The sequence below is a fragment of the Plecotus auritus genome (genome assembly GCF_963455305.1).
Source record: "Plecotus auritus genome assembly, chromosome: 8".
Classification (NCBI taxonomy): domain Eukaryota; kingdom Metazoa; phylum Chordata; class Mammalia; order Chiroptera; family Vespertilionidae; genus Plecotus; species Plecotus auritus.
The window spans coordinates 151,794,681-151,804,374 of record NC_137782.1 but is presented as its reverse complement, the minus strand read 5'-3'; positions in this window follow the sequence as shown (position 1 = coordinate 151,804,374).

Genomic DNA, 9,694 nt, shown 5'->3' with positions numbered 1-9,694 from the left:
CATGCCCTTGACCAGAATCGAGCCTGAGACCTTTCAGTCCGCAGGCTGACACTCTATCCACTGAGCCAAACCGGTTTCGGCTGAATACTTTAAATAACAAGATGTGTTGTAGGCAGTTAGACAGACATAAACAGAGCAAGGATGATGGGCCAGGTACAGAAGGTCACCAGGATGGAAAACCCCAGATGCCTAGCAATGGACAATCAATTGTAGGGTAGGACCTCATTCCCAGGGTGACGTTTCCTCCCCTAGCGTATCGCTGGTCAAGAGGTTTGGACCCCCTGACCTTTCCTCTGTAGACATAACATCTATGCCTCAGTTGTATTTCAGCTCCAGGCCCAGATAAGCAACAAAACTAGCCATGGCATCAGGATCAGCTGCATTGAATAATGACCCTGCCCTGGTGCTGGCCAATCAATCAGTGGAGACCACAACCTTGAATGGACTCACCTGGAAAGCTGCTAAATATTCTATTAAAAATCTTTCCCTGTGTTCTTCCCTAAAATCTCTGCCCTTGAAACCTTTAGGATGGAGGACCCAGTGCCACTCCCTCCTGGGAGCCCGCCCATGCCTTTCCTTTCCGCCTCCCTCTCCTGGCCCCAGGTGAGTCACCATTAGCTTCCTTACTCCCCAAGGTCCAAGGGCCCTTCCTTTTTTACCTCTACAACTTGTTTCCTAAACCTATTTCTTCTAGGAATTACTTTTTCTACCTCTGTAATTTACCCAGTAAATGTTCTCTTACAGTTTGGATCTGGCTCTGAATTCTTTCTTAGCCAGAACTCAAGTACTGAGGTTGCTGAACCCAGGTTTGGTCTACCCCACCTGTTGATCAGACACTTGGTGCCGTTCCTGCCACCTACAACAGATCTAGTGGTGAGTCCAGTAATTCCTGTAATTTCAAAATAGTGTTGAGTGTAAATTATATTTCCAGAGATTTGCAACAACTCTAATGTGATAGGAAAATATCAGTAATTTCTGTTGATGATAAAGTCACAGTTACGACTAGTGATATAACCATGCAAAAACTTAATTTCTTTAATGTGGTTTCATTTCTTTAATGTTGACCTTTCCTTTTTTTTTCTCTCTCTCCATCCAAACTGGCCTCATCCAATCTGATAGCATCATGACTCACTGGCCTCCCTCTTCCTTGCAAATCCACTTCCTTCCTTAATAATTAAGCACTTAGGATATCAAATCCTGGTTAGCATCAGTTTTAGGAACAAAGCCTCAGGTCTGTTGGCCGCAGGAACAGAATTTTGGGTCAAACTAAAGATAACATCTTGACTTCACTTCAGTTTCAGCCCCAAGTCCATGAAAGCTGAACCACACCCTCACAAAACTAGACAGAACAATGCCATGGCTGACATTAGGACCTGATACAATGGTCAACTACTTCCTACCTTGGATGGCAACCAATCAATAGAGTCCAGGACCCCAACTTCCTTAGCTACCATGATTAATAATTTTTCCAGTATATAATCTATACCAGTATGGGACATCAGGGAGTCAGATCTTAGAGCAAGCATGTCAAACTCAAAGGCTAACATAGGCCAAATAAACAAGGTTTAAGTTTATGTGGGCCGCAAAAAAACAAAAGCTTCAATTTTCATAGAAACGTGGGTTTATTTCAGTAGAAACATGCTGAATACAAAGGGCTGAAATAAATGAGTAATCATTAACATAAAATGATAGAACATTTTAATAAAATTAATATTTTTTCTTGAACATTAACTAACCAGACACTGAATGACTACACAAATTAATAAGTGTAACACAAATAAACCTATTTTTCTTGTTCTCCTAAAGCAAAATATTTCCTGTTGCACACACTAAACAAGTCAGTCTAAGACTAATGACATGGCAATCGGCTGCTAAAATATTTGCTGCTAGTATTAGTGGAGAAAAGTGGTGCACCTGCGCATAAGATGCATAAGGGACATGAATGCAACATGATTATAGTAATCAGTCATTATCGAAAGTTATAGTTTGTTATTAATAACTAGAGGCCTGATGCATGAAAATTCGTGCAAGAGTAGGCCTTTCTTCCCCCTGGCTGCTGGCACCTGCTTCCCTCCAGCACCCAGACCCAGGCTGGCTTCCCTCCGCCCCAGCTTAGTCAGGAAGGACATCCAGAATAATGTCTGGTCTAATTAGCATATTACCCTTTTATTATTATAGACTAGAGGCCCGGTGCATGAAAATTCATGCACTGGAGGGGGGGGGTCCCCCAGCCCAGCCTGCCCCCTCTCACAGTCCGGGAGCCCTCAGGTTTGGGAGGCGACCCTGCCCCCTCTCACAGTCCAGGAGCCCTTAGGTTTGGGAGGCGACCCGGCGATCAGGGGAAGGCGACACCCCCATTACACCTCTGCTGCTGCCACTGCTAGCAGCGCAAGCCTCAGCCAGCCCTGGTTACCTGAGCCTCAGGCGGCCCTGGGCGGCTGGGCAGCCACCATCTTTGAGTGTGTGGCAGTCAATTAGCATATCCCCTCCTTATTGGCTGTGGGCACTGCCATCTTTGTGAAGGTGTGACAGTCAATTAGCATATTCTCTCTTTATTAGATAGGATTATGTATAATAGCATATTGTAAAAATTAAGTTATGAAATTTTAAAAATATATTTTATTGATTTTTTACAGAGAGGAAGGGAGAAGGATAGAGAGTTAGAAACATTGATGAGAGAGAAACACCAATCAGCTGCCTCCTGCACACCTCCTACTGGGGATGTGCCTGCAACCAAGGTACATGCCCTGGACCAGAATCGAACCTGGGACCTTTCAGTCCGCAAGCTGACACTCTATCCACTGAGCCAAACTAGTTAGGGCAAGTTATGAAATTTTTATTAAAATGTTTCTTACAGCCCCTGACTGGTTTGGCTCAGTGGATAGAGTGTTGGCCTGTGAACTCAAGGGTCCCAGGTTTGATTCTGGTCAAGGGCATGTACCTTGGTTGCGGGCACATCCCCAGGAGGGGGTGTGCAGGAGGCAGCTGATCAATGTTTCTCTCTCATCAATGTTTCTAACTCTCTCTCTCTTTTCCCTTCCTCTCAATAAAACATTTAAAAAAATGTTTCTTACATACTGTTATACTGGCTGAGTTGCAAAAATATTCATTGTGGCTGCATGCGTCCTGTGGGCCGCAAGTTTGACATGCTTGTCTTAGAGCATTAGCTCATCTGGGACTCCAGGCTTGGTGTCATTTCCTTAAACCTCTACTTTTTTTGCTACAAACTTCTGTTTGTGTTTTATTGGACTTTGATGTGCTCCCTTTAGTCCGGTAACAGTGCTGCTGTGGATTGTTGTCTACATTCATCCTATATAATAAAAGAGTAATATGCAAATTAACCATCACTCTGCTACACCCACAAGCCACACCCACAGGCCAATCAGGAGCGAATATGCAAATAAACCCAACCAAGATGGCTACGGACACAGAGAGCAGGAGGGAGGCTTGGGTTTCCCCGGTGATGGAGGAAGCCAAGCTTTCTGCCTGCCCTTGCTGGCCTAGGCCTCCACTCAAGGCTACAAAGTTTCAATGATAGAAGATACATAAATCCAAACAGAAATGGCGGCAGCCACGGAGCTGGAAAGAGCAGGAGGCTAGGGTTGCCCATGGCGATGGAGGAAGCCAAGCTTTCCGCACACCCTGGCTGGCCCAGGCCTCTGCTTAAGGCTACAAAGTTTCAATTATAGAAGATACATAAATTCCAACAGAAATGGCGGCCACCTCGGAGCAAGCAGAAGGCTTGGCTCTGCTCCAGGCTACAAAGTTTCAATTGTAGAAGATAAATAAACCCCAGATTCCCAGATACCAGGGCCTCCGCTTGGGTCGCCGGGGGCATGGCCGGTCTGCAAACCACCACAGGCCCCTCGCCCAGGCTGCCCCATGCCCCAAGGGAACCCCCACCCTGATCCGGGACACCCTTCAGGGCAAACCAGCTGGCCCCCACCCGTGCACCAGGCCTCTATACTATCTAATAAAAGAGTAATATGCAGATTGACCATCACTCCAACACACAAGATGGCTGCCCCCATGTGGTCAAAGATCCTGCCCCCATGTGGACCCAAGATGGCCACCACAAGATGGCCAGCAAGGGAGGGCAGTTGGGAGGGACCAGGCCTGCAAGGGAGGGCAGTTGGGGGTGACCAAGCCGGCAGAGGAGGGAAGTTGGGGGCGACCAGGCCTGCAGGGAAAGGTAGTTGGGAGGGACCCAGGCCTGCAGGGGAGAGTAGTTGGGGGGGGACCAGGTCTGCAGGGGGAGGGCAGTTGGGGGCAAACAGGCTGGCAGGGTAGCAGTTAGGCATCAATCAGGCTGGCAGGGGAGTGGTTAGGGGGTGATCAGGCTGGCAGGCAGAAGTGGTTAGGGGCAATCAGGAAGGCAGGCAGGCGAGCAGTTGGGAGCCAGAAGTCCTGGATTGTGATAGGGATGTCCGACTGCCCGTTTAGGCCCGATCCCACTGGTATCGGGCCTAAACGGGCAGTCGGACATCCCTCGAAGGGTCCCAGATTGGAGAGGGTGCAGGCTGGGCTGAGGGACACCCCTCTCCCCTGTGCACGAATTTCATGCACCGGGCCTCTAGTAAGAAATAAATGCTAAATGTCAGTTAGAGGTTAGTAAAAATAAATGTGTAAATTTTCACCCATTTAAGTTCATAAATGTGAATTCAATCCCCTTGGAGTCTGTGGACCTCAGGTTAAGAATTTCTCATCCTGGTCCTGGTGAGATAAGCTCAGTTGGTTATAGCATTGTCCCCATACATTGCAGTTTCCATCTCAATCTGGATACATACAAGAAGCAACCAATCTACACTAATAAAAGAGAAACATGCAAATTGACCTTCCCTCTGCTATGCTCACCAGCCCATCAGAGGGAGTATGCAAATTAACCCAACAAAGATGGCGATTAATTTGCATACGCAGGCGCAGAGCTAAGACTGAAGACAGTGTAGAAGGAAGCCAAGCGCTGCAGAAGGGAGCGAAGCAGCGGAGAAGGCCGGGAGCCGAGGCAGCGGAGAAGGGAGCAAAGCCCGCCTCGGCAGGCTTCGCTCCCTTCTCTGCTTCGCTCTGGCCGCAGGAAGCCCTATTCTTGCAGGAATAGGCCTGAGGAAGCCCTATTCTTGCAGGAATCTTCCTGCAACGGGCCTTTAGTAAATGCATTAATAAGTGGAACAACAAACTCATGCTTCTCTCTCTCTCTCTTTCCCCCTCTCTTTCTCTAAAAGCAATAAATTAAAAACAAAATTCTTTTAAAGAACTTCTCCTGTGTGTGTGCACACAGAGAGGGTAGAATATTAGAACAATAAATTACCTAAATAATTAAAATATGAGGTAGAATAGGGTAAGTGTTCTAGAATTGGAGCAGCAAAGCCCTGTAGCGATTCAATATGGAGAGGAAATTAGAAAAGGCTTAAAAAGAGGTAAAGAGGAAGAAAAAAAAAGTACAGGAAGACAGGCATTTTATCTTCTAGGACTAGGTCATCCTTTTTTTCAATCCTCCTCCTCCAGCTCATTAAATTGACTAAAGCTGGCTTATCTTTGGAACTAGCTTTAGGTGGGGTATGGTTTAGAGGAGTTTTTAATCGGTTTGTTCTCAGGATCCCTATGCACTTTTATAAGTTATTGAGTGTCCAAAGAGCTTTTATTTGTGTGGGATATATATATATATACATATATATATATATATATATATATATATATATATATATATATATGTATATATATATATATAAACATTTATTGTACTAGAAATTAAAATTGAGAAATTTAAAAACATATATCAATTCATTAAATAAAAATCCAGTATGTGTTTATATAAATAGCATATTTTTGCGTGAAACATAAATATATTTTCTAAAACAATAAAAATATTAGTAAGGAAGGATACATTGTCTATTGAAATGAGTCTTTAAAATGGAGCAGAGGGCAAAATTCTTATGGATTTTAAAGGTAATTTTTAGCATGTGTGGCCCAATTCTTGCCTAGATACCTAGTGATAAAAGGGCCTCAGTGCTAGGAGACGTCCTCTGGAAATGTTTGAGAAGCCCTTTTAAGAGAAACTATGTGTGGTTTCATGAAAGTCAGTGTTGATCATTTCTAAGAAGGTAGCAATGGTCAATAAAAGGGATAACTTATTTCCTACTTGGTTTACGCTTCTGAAAATAAATCTGTGAGTTGTTTTCCTCACATTAAACAATTCTGACACTACCTGGAGTTAGTGCAGCCCCCACAGGTGTAAAGGCACAGTCACAAGTCCTAGATTGTGACCTGTACCTCTGACCAACCAGGTTTAAATCAGGGATTATCACAACCCCCTCCTTCAGTTAAACAATTTGCTAGAACAGCTCAGAGAACTCAGGAAAGCACTTTATTTATTTTTGCTAGTTTATTATAAAGGGTACAACTTAGGAATAGCCAAATGAAAGAGATACATAGGTATGGAGGGGATTGGAGCTTCTATTCCCTCCAGGCTCATCACTCACCCAGCATCTCCATCTGTTCATCAACCCAGGAGGAGCTCTCCAAACCCAGTCATTTAGGCTTTTTATAGAGGTTTCATTAAGTAGGCACAACTGATTAAATTATTAGTAGTTGGTGATTTTGTTTGTTGCCCCTCTCCCCTCCCCAGAAGTCAGGAATGGGGCTGAAAGTTCTCACCCTCTGAATACATGGTTGAGTCCTCTGGAAACCAGTCTCCATCCTCCAAGAGTTATCTCATTAGCATTCAGGTATATGGTTTAAATAGGTTTATTATGCACATCAAAAAACATTCCTCTCACCCCTATCATTCAATAAACTATAAGGGTGTTATGAGCTCTGTGCCAGGAACCAGGGATGAGAGCCAAATATATATGTTTTTATATCACAATTTCACAGGCCTATCATCTACCATAGTACCTGCTTCACAGTGAATGCTTAATATTTGTAGGGTGGAACTGATGAAAAAATTTTTAATGCAGAAAACAGGCTTATTAGAGGAACATTTCCACTGGTTAAAAAGGGAGTGGATCAATCTACTCAAATCAGGCTATTTGAAGTTTGGCACTGAAACTCCTTGTCAGAGAGAGCACAATGATCTGCATATAACAGGCACATAAATATGCTGACTGAATAAATGAAATTCCTACTGTGACATATAAAGATTCTGATTCAACTGTGACAGGCACTGTATTAGGTGCTATTTTATACCATATGCCATTTAATATTTGAAATAATAGTGTGAAGTAGGCAGCACTGGATTACTCGTGACTGTCTATAAGCTTACTGCACCAACAAAGCTTGGGCACCCAAATTTATTTGGCAAAAACTGATATTTGATATCTTATTTAAAAAAGAACATTAGAGCCAGGCTGGTGTTGCTCAGTGGTTAAGCCTGGACCTATGAACCAGGAGGTCATGGTTTGATTCCCAGTTAGGGCCCATGTCCAGGTTGCCAGCTCCATCTCCAATATTGAAAAAATTAGAACTTTTTTCAGCATTATATTTAGCATTCATCCATTTTGTACATATTGGAAAGTGCTTTGCATTACTAAGAACATCTAGTGCAAGAATGTCCAACTTGCCCTAGGTGGTTTGGCTCAATAGATAGACCATCAGCCTTCTGACTGAAAGGTCCCAGGTTCGATTCTGGTCAAGGGCATATGCCTGGGTTGCGGGCTCGATCCCCAGTAGAGGACATGCAGGAGGCAGCCGATCAATGATTCTCTCTCATCATGTTTCTATCTCTCTCTCCCTCTCTCTTCCTCTCTAAAATCAATAAAATATATTTAAAAAGAAAAAGAATGTCAAACTCAAAGGCTAACACAGGCCAAATAAACGAGGCATGTGGGCCACGGGCCGCGAGTTTGACATGCTTGATCTGGTGCTCTTCATCTGGCTTCGGAATGAGAGGTGATGATTCCTACTTTGTAGCACAAACTAAAGGCTCAGAGAGCTTAGTTACTAGCTCAGGTCGCACATCTAGTTGGCAGCAGAGCCCACTATGAAGTTATTTAATGTTTATGATGCATCATATACAGAGGTGGGCAAAGTGTTTTTACTGGGCCATCTTTTTTAGTGTATAAAGCTATTGTAAAAATCATAGCCTGCATGTCTTTTTTTTTCCTATATGAACAATTTCAAATTTTTTATTGATTTTTTTTGAGAGAGAGAAAGAGAGAAACATCAATGTGAGAGCCGAACATCAATCAGCTGCCTCCTGCATGCCTCCTACCCCCTGCTGTGCCCGGGAATAGAACCATCAACCTTTTGGTGCATGGGACTACTGCTCAACCACCTGAGCCACACAAGCCAGAGCCCACAGGAACAACTGTCACCCTACTTTTGCCCATTCCTATAGTTATGATACTATATACTAACTTTCCTTTTAAAGTTGTGAATCTTGTTGGGTCTTCTTTAATGGTTTAGTGTTTTAATCAAATAAAGCATACAACAGAGTTAATCTAAATATGTTTTTATCCCTGTTGTATTCTCAATACCTAGAAAAGTATTCAATGGGTTGTTTTTTTTTAAGCAGTTGAATGAATGATATGCAATCATTAGCCCACCTAAATGGTTGGGTTTTGTGTTAGTTTTGAGATCAACTAAGGGAAAATGAGAAGGAAATCAAGGAGACCGAGCAGCTTCTACGATGCCCTTCTGAGATATTGTCAAGACAAGAGTCCCCAGATGTGTCTGCTTTTATGCTTTTTTGTCGCTTTTTGGGGGGAATTAACCTGACAGTACCTTTTAGTCTAATTCAATTGCTGGAGGAATCATGTCCAGTTCCTCTACCTGCCTATTGAATCATTCATTCAGACGCATCCTGTATCTGTGTGAAGCCATCCTCGGTAAACCTATCCACAGGGACGGTCCTTTATGTCGTCACCAACCCTTGCACGTTTCAATTATAGCACCTATCATCTTATATTGGGATTGCCTAACTTATTTTTGTATCTCTAGCTCTGCGTACAGTGCCTGGCAAATAGGAGACGCTAAATAACTGTGGGATGAACGAATGAATATAAAAGATAGGCTGAAAGTTTTCAAACTCAGTGTTGACTGAGAAATTAAACACGGAAATGTCAAGGTCTAAATGCAGTGCAGGCTTAGAAGTAATAAAAATTACCACTAACACCACAGAATTCTCCTGAAGGGATCACCTATCCCATTGTCACACGTCGCCTTTTGGCCCCTCCTGATACCCCAATTTCCCGCTCACTAACTCAATTCTCTTCCCTTTCTGGGGACAGGTCAGGCAGGTATCACAGCTAAGCTGCTCTGATTGGTCCGTGATGATTTCATTGTTAGGGCACATCCGGGCTTTTCCCCTCCCCGCATCACCTCCCCCAGAACCCGGCCTTCTGAGTCTCCCCCTCACGGGTGCGCCCCACCCGCTGGCTGAAGCAAAACAACCGCCACTCCCCAGACCGCTTCTTGTCCTCGTCTGCGCCATCCCTTCCCGACTCCGCGTCTAAGAAAGGCGTTAATAACAGCCAATGAGGGCCTAGCAGACTTTGTTAGCCAATCAACAGCCAACCCTCTGCAATTCCGGGTGGGACTAGGCCTCCATACCTGTAACTGGCCAGCCCGTTGGCTCGTATATGGCGCTAATTTTACTCGAGGCTTAGAGGTCAGAAATAGAGGGGCATGGTCCTCGTAGAACTGAAAGGATCCGCACAGACTCAATGGGTTTGACCATTTTCGAAGAATAGCCAATCCC